We start from the raw sequence: 9,045 nt of genomic DNA, 5'->3' as shown, positions 1-9,045 counted from the left end.
TCCTATATATATATATATATATATATATATATATATATATATATATGTATATGTATATGTATATATACATATATATATATTTTTTCATTTTTCTTTTGTGTGTTTCAAGTGGAGGTTAAATCTGGTCTCCATATTGGCTGAAAACAAAAGTCCATTCATTGGCTGTACTTTTATTGCCAGTTTTTCTTATATTCCATTTTTTATATTTAAAAAAGTTTAGTACTTATTTTGCCACTGACTCAAAAGTTTTTACTTCTGTAAAGTTTTGTTAAGTTTTACTTCTTATGGTATTTTTGGTATTATTTTCTATTTCTAGTCTAGCAAATTTTCATCTCTGATACACTGGAGTATGGAGATCCTTGTACCTTTTCTTCAATTAAAGAGTAGACAGTTGCTTCTGTGAATTTTCTCATGCTTACTTAAGTAATTCTCTATTTTCATATCACTTTTGTAGGGTATACAATCTTTGCCCTTGTCTTTTAGGAGCATCTTCTGAAAACTTTCACAAATAAAGTAGAATTATAGGGGTTTTTTTTGTTCGTTTTGTTTCATTTTGCCTATGTCCACTGCCTTGAACTCTGTTCCTTAAAGCTCTTGTGTTTACAAGTAAATTATTTTGCTAATAGTAGCCTTCTAATTCCCTCAGCCTCACACTAGACTTCTCTCAATTCCCAGTAAATTGTGAAAAGATTACTGTGAAAGAATATACAGAAATTCCTTACTCACCACTACCAGTGTTTCTGTTATTGGCCTATTTCCTGCTTCTGATTGCATTAAGCTTTAGGGTGCTTTCTAGAAGCAGGCTGCTGGAACAAATTATATCTTGATATCCCTTATAGTTCTATAAAACTAAATTTTAATAGCCTTCATCATCAACTTTCCTTTGTTAATAAAAGGGTACAGACTCCCAATCAAGATGGTGGAGTAAAAAAACGCTATGCTTGCCTCTTCTCATGACCACATAAAATTACAACTAAACTACAAAACAACCATCACTGAGAATCGTCTGAAGTATAGCTGAACAGAAGTCCTATATCTAAGGATATATAGAAGACTTGCATTGAGAATGGTAGAAGGGAAGAGGCAGAAACACGGAATAGGCTGTTACAACAGCCACATGTGATGCTTAAACATCGGGAGCGATATCTTGGCTGCAGAGGTCTCCTCTGAGGAGTGAGGGGTCCCAGCTCCAAACAAGGCCCCCAGCCCAGCCCAGAGTTCTAGTGCTAGGAAGAGAATCTCCACAACTTCTGGCTGTGAAAACCAGAGGAAACTGTAGCTGAGTGAGATGAAAGGCTGCTGGAGTCCCAGGTGTTCCTCTTAAAAGGACTTTCTCACTGATGGGCTCCAGTACCAGAGCAGTTGTTCGAAAGGCACCAGCGGCATACAAGGAGGAACTGAATTGTCTGGATTCAGGGGGAGGACTGCAGGGGTAGCTTTCTTTCAGATGGAAAAACTGGCAGAAGCCATTTTTCCTTTGTTGAGCTCTTCCTCACCTAGCCTACATGAGCAGGCAGGCACCACAGCTGAGTCTCAAACAACCTGGCTAACACCATTCATCCTGGTGATTCCCTGAGACCTCACCCCACCCAACTTGCAGGCCCACCCAAGCCACTTCCAGTAGCTTTTCCATACAAATGGCCTGTCAAGATTAACAAACCCCAAACAAGCAGCATCTAACCTTGGCATGCCTATTATCTCTTGCTGATCAGCCCCAAGCCTGGCACTAGCAGCAGCTGACCTTGGTTCACAGCATGGCCTCACAAGGCACCTCCAAGCCCAGTACAGTTGGCCATCTATGGATTGTTTGGTGGTTCATGCCAGATGGCCCTGGGTAGGGTACAGGCTGGGGCTAAACTTAACCTATGTTAGGCCCCCTCCCAGAGGCCCAGGGCCAGCATGCTCGGTGGCTGGCTTTAGACTGAACCAGAGCACCATTCAGGGTTGCATCTGAGGACAACACACTTAAAAAGTAGGCTGGGCAGGCACCAGAGCCCTGCTAAAGTGAATCCTGCTGCATAGGGTATGCTCCTGCATAATAGTTCCTCCACTGTAGTCACCAGCCAGTCTTACAACCAATCAACCTGAGGATCAATCCCTCCCATTGACATGCCAATAGCAATCAAAGCTCAACTTCAACAGCAGGGCACACACAACCCACACAAGGGACGCACCTGGAGAATCCAATTCAGAAGACCAAGGAGACTGCACCACTGGGTCCCACAGGACACCTACTACATAAGGCCACTCTACTAAGACTGGGAGAATAGTAGCTCTACCTAATACATAGAAACAAACACAGGGAGGCAGCCATAATGAGGAGAAAAAGAAACAAGTCACAAATATAAAAATAGAATAGAGCTCCAGAAAAAGAACTAAACAAAATGAAGACAAACAATCTGCCAGTTGAAGAATTCAAAACACTGGTTATAAGGATGCTCAATGATCTCAGTGAGAACTTCAACAAAAACATAGGAAACATCAAAATGGAGCTAGAAAACATAAAAAAGAACTAGTCAGAAAAGATGACTACAATAACTAAAATAAAAAATACATTAGAGGAAATCAACAGTAGATTAGATGAAGCAGAGAACTGAATCAGTGATTTGGAAGATAAAGTAGAATAAACACACAATCAGAAGAGCAAAAAGAAAAAAACAAACAAAAAATGAGGATAGTTAAAGGGACTCTGAGACAATATCAAGGGTACCAGTATTCATATCATTCATATCATATCATTCATATCATTCATACCAGAAGGAGAAGAGAGAGAGCAGGGGACTGAGAAGCTTTCTGAAGAAATAATGATAGAAAAATTCTTTGTCTTTAACCTTTTTCCTTTTCCCAACCTGGAAAAGGAAATAGACGTACAAGCCCAGGAAGTGCGATGAGTCCCAAGCAAGAGGAACCCAAAAAGGCCCACATCAAGACATATCATCATTAAAATGCCAAAGGTTAAAGACAAAGAATCTTAAAAGCAACAAGAGAAAAGCACTTAGTTACCTACAAGGGAGATCTCATAAGACCATCTGCTGATTTCTCAGCAGAAACTTTGAAGGCCAGAGGGACTGGTAGGAGATATTCAAATGATATTCAAAGTGATGGAAAGCAAAGACCTACATCCAAGATTACTCTACCCAGAAAAGCTATCATTTAGAAAGACAAACAAAGAGCTTCCTAGATAAGAAAAAGCTAAAGGAGTTTATTACCACCAAACCAATATTACAAAAACAAAAAACAAAAAACAAAGAAAAACAAACTTGAAGAGACTTCTTTATAAAAATGAAAAAGAAAAGATCAAAAATATGAATAATAAAATAGCAATAACTACATATCTGTTAACAATTACTTTAAATATAAATGGATTGAATGCTCCAATCAAAAGATAGGGTGGCTGAATGGATAAGAAAACAAGACCTATGCTGCCTACAAGTGACTCACTCTAGATTGAAAGACACACATAGACTGAAAGTAAAGGGATGGAAAAAGATATATCATGAAAACAAAACAAAACAAAACAAAAATCTGGGATAGCAATGCTTATACTAGACAAAATAGACTTGAAAACAAAGGTTACAACAAGAGAGAAAGAATGACCCAATAATTCCACTTCTGGATATTTATCCTAAGAAACCCAATATATTATTTCAAAGGGACATGTGCATCCACATATTAATTGCAGCATTATTTACAATAGCCAAGATATGGAGGCAACCTTGGCGTCCATCAATAGATGAATGTATAAAGAACAGGTGGTATATATACACGATGGAATATTACTCAGCCATAAAAAAAGAATAAAATCTTCTCATCTGCAACAACATTGATGGACCTAGAGGATAGTGTGCTGAGTGGAGTAAGTTAGAGGAAGACAAATGCCATATGATTTCACTTATATGTAGAATCTAAAGAACAAAACAAAAAACCAAACCAAACAGAAACAAACTCATAGATACAGAGAACATTTTGATGGTTGCCAGATGGGCGGGGAGTTCAGGAAGTTGGTGAAAAAGAGGAGGAGATTTAGAGGTACGAATTGGTAGTTACAAAATAATCATGGGATGTAAAGTATGGCATAAAGAATACAGTCAATAATACTGTAATAATTATGTACTTTTAGATGAGTATAGATTTATTGAGGCGATGACTTCGTAAGTTACATAAATGTCTAATTACTATGTTGCACACCCGAAGCTAAAATAATACTGTATGTCATCTGTAATTGAAAAATAATAAAATGGGTAGGGATTAAATGGTGAGTTGACAGGACTATTAAGAGTTGTAGTATGTCTATTTATTCAGTAACAATGGCATTTTGTCATGATCATGACATTGTGAATACATATATGCTATAGAATTACAGAATATTAAAAACTGTTTTAGGGCATCAAAATCGGGTCTTGAGTAGAAAAGAAATATGTTTCAGAAATATCCTAATTACTAATTAAAAGTAGAATAATTTCTTCTAAAGCATTTCTTGAGATATAAATCCAACTATGCTTTCTTCACTATATCTAATGTTGTGATATTTATAAGTATGCTTTTATAGAGTTTATGTGTTTTGAATAAATTATAATAACTTGAGATTATAGTAAATTTTACACTAATAGTATATTCTTCACTACCTACTGGGTTAGTTTTCTTATAGAATTATTGTATTGTTTATTTTCTTTTTAAAAAATTATTATCAGCCCTGTTCATGGATATATCTCTTTCATAATGATTTTAAAAAAGTATAGTTGAATTTCTTTTCAATATAAATATCTTTCTTTGCTATTGCAATTCAAAACAGTATTTAAAATAATCTAGTTCAGCATTAAATTTTTTCATAGATATCATATGTTATTTCTAATTATACATTTTGTAGAGCATTTAAAATGGAAAAAAAGGAAGAATCCTAAGATCACTTAGACTGCTTCATTGGTTTTATTTAGTTAATAAAAGATCTAGTGGTTTTAATAAATCTTTAATACAGGGATTTTTTGTTAACCTCAACAATACTTGCACTTGACCATCTTTATATTCAGGCTGTCTCAAGGTCTATCTAATTTTAATATTCTATAAGCCTCATAGTGTTATACTGCTAAAGGATTCACATCCAGTCTGCAGCTGTAAGGGAACTAATAAAGTATTAAAAGCATGCAGAAAGGAAAATGATAAAGTACTCAACGTAGGCATATAAGTACATTTTCATCTTATAAGTATATCTACATGGAAGGTAAAAATATAATTTTTAACACTGTTTTTAAGCATGGAGTCTGAGCAAGGGGAGTTAGTGACATAATCTTGATAGCTTTTGTCCATTACGATACTTTACTTTGGTTCATCCAATTCCTGATAGGGAAGATCTACTATATATCTACTATATATCTCAGAGAATGATATCTATAGGCAGAGGCATCTGCTCCTGGGTACACTGTTGGAGCTTTACTATAAAATTTGGAAACTGTTCTTTCTCTCATTCTCTACCCTTCAAAAATATAGCAAATAAAATCCACTAAAAGAATAGCAATTTATTAATTACCTTCTGAAATTTAAAATTGTATATTTTGACTATATTCACTAGGTTTACCCTAGATTGGTCAAAGAATTAAAAAATGACAGTTTTCTATAGATTTATGAGACAAAACCTATCAAAGCTTTTTTTTTTGGTCTTTGTTGCAAACCTGAACCCCCTTCCTTCCATCATTGCAGCATAAAGGGTGTAGAGGAACAGGAAAGTGATGTTGATGACACTTTCAGTAAGTGCAAGATGTATTTAAAATGAAGCAATAGCACTTTTGCTAATGTTTCAACAATACTTTACTCTCTAACACTGCGAGTAGACTTTTCCTTAGTATAGATTTAAGTGTGTGATGATTGTGCTAATTTGATAGTATAATTTGAATTTATTAATTCGAAGCTGCAAAAGTCTTAAGCTGTGACTGCATATAATCACATTTCATCAAAGCAAAATTTGCTTGTTGGTTAAATTACTTCATATTTCAGAGAGAGAATGGCGCTCATATATATTTACACCTTTAGATACCACTTTAAGTCTATTTCTGTGTTAACTTTTTTTTTGATAGAAGGCCTAGGAGGATTACATACTAAGCCTAATTTAGATATCAGCAAAATCTGGGGTATTCAGAGCAGAATTAGTCTTCTAAACCTCATCACCATCGGGTAAATATGAGTTTTGATCTCTCAGGGTTGCTATGTAATAATTCTAACCAACAGAGATAGGCTGTAGCAATTAAGAGAGAAAATACAAAGTCCAGGGAAGATATTTGACTGAGAAAATTGAGTTTATATCTTTAATAAGTGGCAGGCCATTTATTAGCTGTATGATTTTGGGTGAATTACTAATCTGTGCTGAATATAGTTTCTTTAATAGGTAACATGTAAATTATAGCTACTGCTCTAGTAAGGATTAATAATGGAGTACATAATAGACATTTAAAAATGTTATTTCCTACTTCTACTCTTTCTCTGTGTTCTAGGTCAGTCTAGACTTTTTTTGACTGTAAGGGAACAAGGAAAAGGATGTACATCTGTTCAAAGTAAGATTTTTTTATATCTCAATTCTTCAACTCAGTAAATAAAGCATATATAATTGAAACAAAATTTTCACAAAATAGTACTTATGTGGCATGTACTGTGTATTTTTTTTTCTTCTGAATTCTAGTTTATTTCATTAAGAAGTAACAATGTTTGAAAGATATTCCTCTAGGCCATCTTAAATGAGCCTAGTGTCTACCGTTAGAAGAAATAAAAACATCTCATTTCATTATGAGAGGGGACCTTTCCATCACCATATTCTCTTCTTTGGGTTTAAGGCTACACTTGATATGACCATCATATGCTACTAAATCATTGCTATTCAAGAGGTATTAGCACTGAATCCGGAAGTAGATTCTTTGGCAGGAAATCAAGCAGGTGTTAAATGAAAATAGCAAGACTTGAAAACTCTCCCTAGAACTTAATAGCATGATTAATTAATATTTAGTGAAATACTCTAACATCTAATGAAAGGGTCCTTATGTGTGAATAATAGTACTAGTGTATTGAAAACAATATAATATAGCATTATAGTATCCAGTAACATCTGAGACCTATTTCGAGATATTTTATAATCAGTAATTAGATTTAGGGAAGTAGGTTCTTTAACACTCGAGCAGCGGTCCCCAACCTTTTGGCACTGGAGACCGGTGCTCCTATGAGAAACTAATGCCGGATGATCTGAGGTGGAGCTGAAGCGGTGATGCTAGTGCTGGGGAGGGGCTGCAAATACAGATGCAGCTTTGCTCATCCACTCACTCACCACTTACCTCCTGCTGTGTGGCCTGGTTCCTAACAGGCCACAGACAGGACCGGTCTTCGGCCCAGGGGTTGGGGATGCTTGCTCTATAGTCTTCTGAAGCAAAACAGCTTTGTGTATGTAGCCCTGATTACCTAGCAAAAAAATATATGTATGGTTTTATTATGTTCCTTATTGGAATAAATGCCAACGCTACCATATACATATATATGCATATATATATTCATCTATATGCATATATATGTATATGGTGGATTTTCTACATTCTGAGATCTTGATATATGGCTTTAAAAATGTCTTTGTTTAAAATATATTACTTTGGGATGTATTAGTCTATCTTCTGAAGGGGAAAGAGAATGGAGATCCTTTGAAAACCTAATTATGTCACAATCATGTCACTCCTTGGCTCCATTTCCTATTTCACAATAAAAGCCAGAGTCCTATAATGGCCTACAAGGTCTGGCCCCAATCACTTCTCCCCCACCCTACCTGCTCTCCTTTACCTGCTCCCAACTCTTACTGCTCTGCAAGCATCTCATTTCACCTCAGGCACTATTTCCCCAACAGATCAGGCTCCCTCCCTTACCTCCTTCAGGTCTTTGCTCAAATGTCACCTTCTCATTGAGGTCTTCCCTGACTACTCTATTTAAAATTGCATCCTATTCCTCCCTTTCTCCCAACACACACACTTTTTAGCCTGTCCTTGCTTTACTTTTCTCCATAGCACTTATCACCATGAAGTGTACCATGTATTTATTACTTACTGTCTGTCTCCTATAAATGTAAGCACCATACGGCTAGGGTATTTGTCAGTTTTTATGCACGCTTGTATCCCCAGAGCCTAAAAGCGGTTGGCATCCGGTAAATAAAATTTTTTTGATTAATAAATGAATAAATTGTCACTAGCGCATAAAGATGTTCAGTTCTTCACAGTGTTTTTCTTATTCCACAAGTAAAAATTATTTACATGATTCTCAACGCTGTTGATCTTAGATAATATACTGCACAAAGAATCTCATACATATGCTTTTAAAGTTTCTTAATTCATATTTCTTCAGTTTTAGGAAAGTAAAACCAAAAGTGTGGCAATGTCGTGATGATAATGGCAGTGGTGATGGCGGGTAGGGGTGGAAGGTGCGGATTTATCTTTTTCAGGGAAGATGACAGGTAAAAGTCTTACATGATGCTCACAGAGTATTGTACCTGTGGCTGCTTGTTCTTGGAGTCTAGACCTAGCTCGGTTTAGGAGGCAGCTAAATAAGAAAACCGCAGGTTAACGTTTGTTCTTGAACGATCTCCTGATGCAACCGTGTTTACAGCTTTCCTGCCAGCACCCTGGGGGAGCTTTACGGTCACCAGACTCCTACAGCCTTTATTTGGTTCCCAGTCCCTGGGCTCCACGAAGGAGCGCAGCCGGCTGCGAGCCCAGCTTAGGGGCCCGGGCCTCCTTACCTGGCGGCGGCCAGGCCGCACGCCCACACCGAGCATTCGGGTTGGCCCCAGCGGCGACAGGTGAGGCGCGGCGGAGTGCCAACTACATAGCCAGGAGGCGGCAAACTTGAGGAGGAGGGTTCCAGCGGCAGCCTCGGCGGAGGCGGCGGCGAGAGCCCTAGAAGAGGAAGGCCGGGAGGCGGGGAGTCTTCCCGCACGGGGGCGCTGCCACCTGCCCAAGGGTGGAGCCAGAGCGGGACCTGGTTATTTGCTGCTCCGACGCACTGGAGTCGGGAGAACAACCGGTCCTGACC

The 9,045-nt window shown here is 37.4% G+C and overlaps 1 pseudogene; it reads right to left on the bottom strand.

The window, feature by feature from the left end:
• Positions 1-413, bottom strand: part of LOC102893660 — a 2,764-nt pseudogene extending 2,351 nt beyond the window's left edge.
• Between the last annotated feature and the right edge of the window lie 8,632 nt (positions 414-9,045).

Source organism: Pteropus alecto, unplaced genomic scaffold (genome assembly GCF_000325575.1).
Source record: "Pteropus alecto unplaced genomic scaffold, ASM32557v1 scaffold20, whole genome shotgun sequence".
Taxonomy (NCBI): Eukaryota; Metazoa; Chordata; class Mammalia; order Chiroptera; family Pteropodidae; genus Pteropus; species Pteropus alecto.
This window is presented reverse-complemented; position numbering and strand designations above follow the sequence as displayed.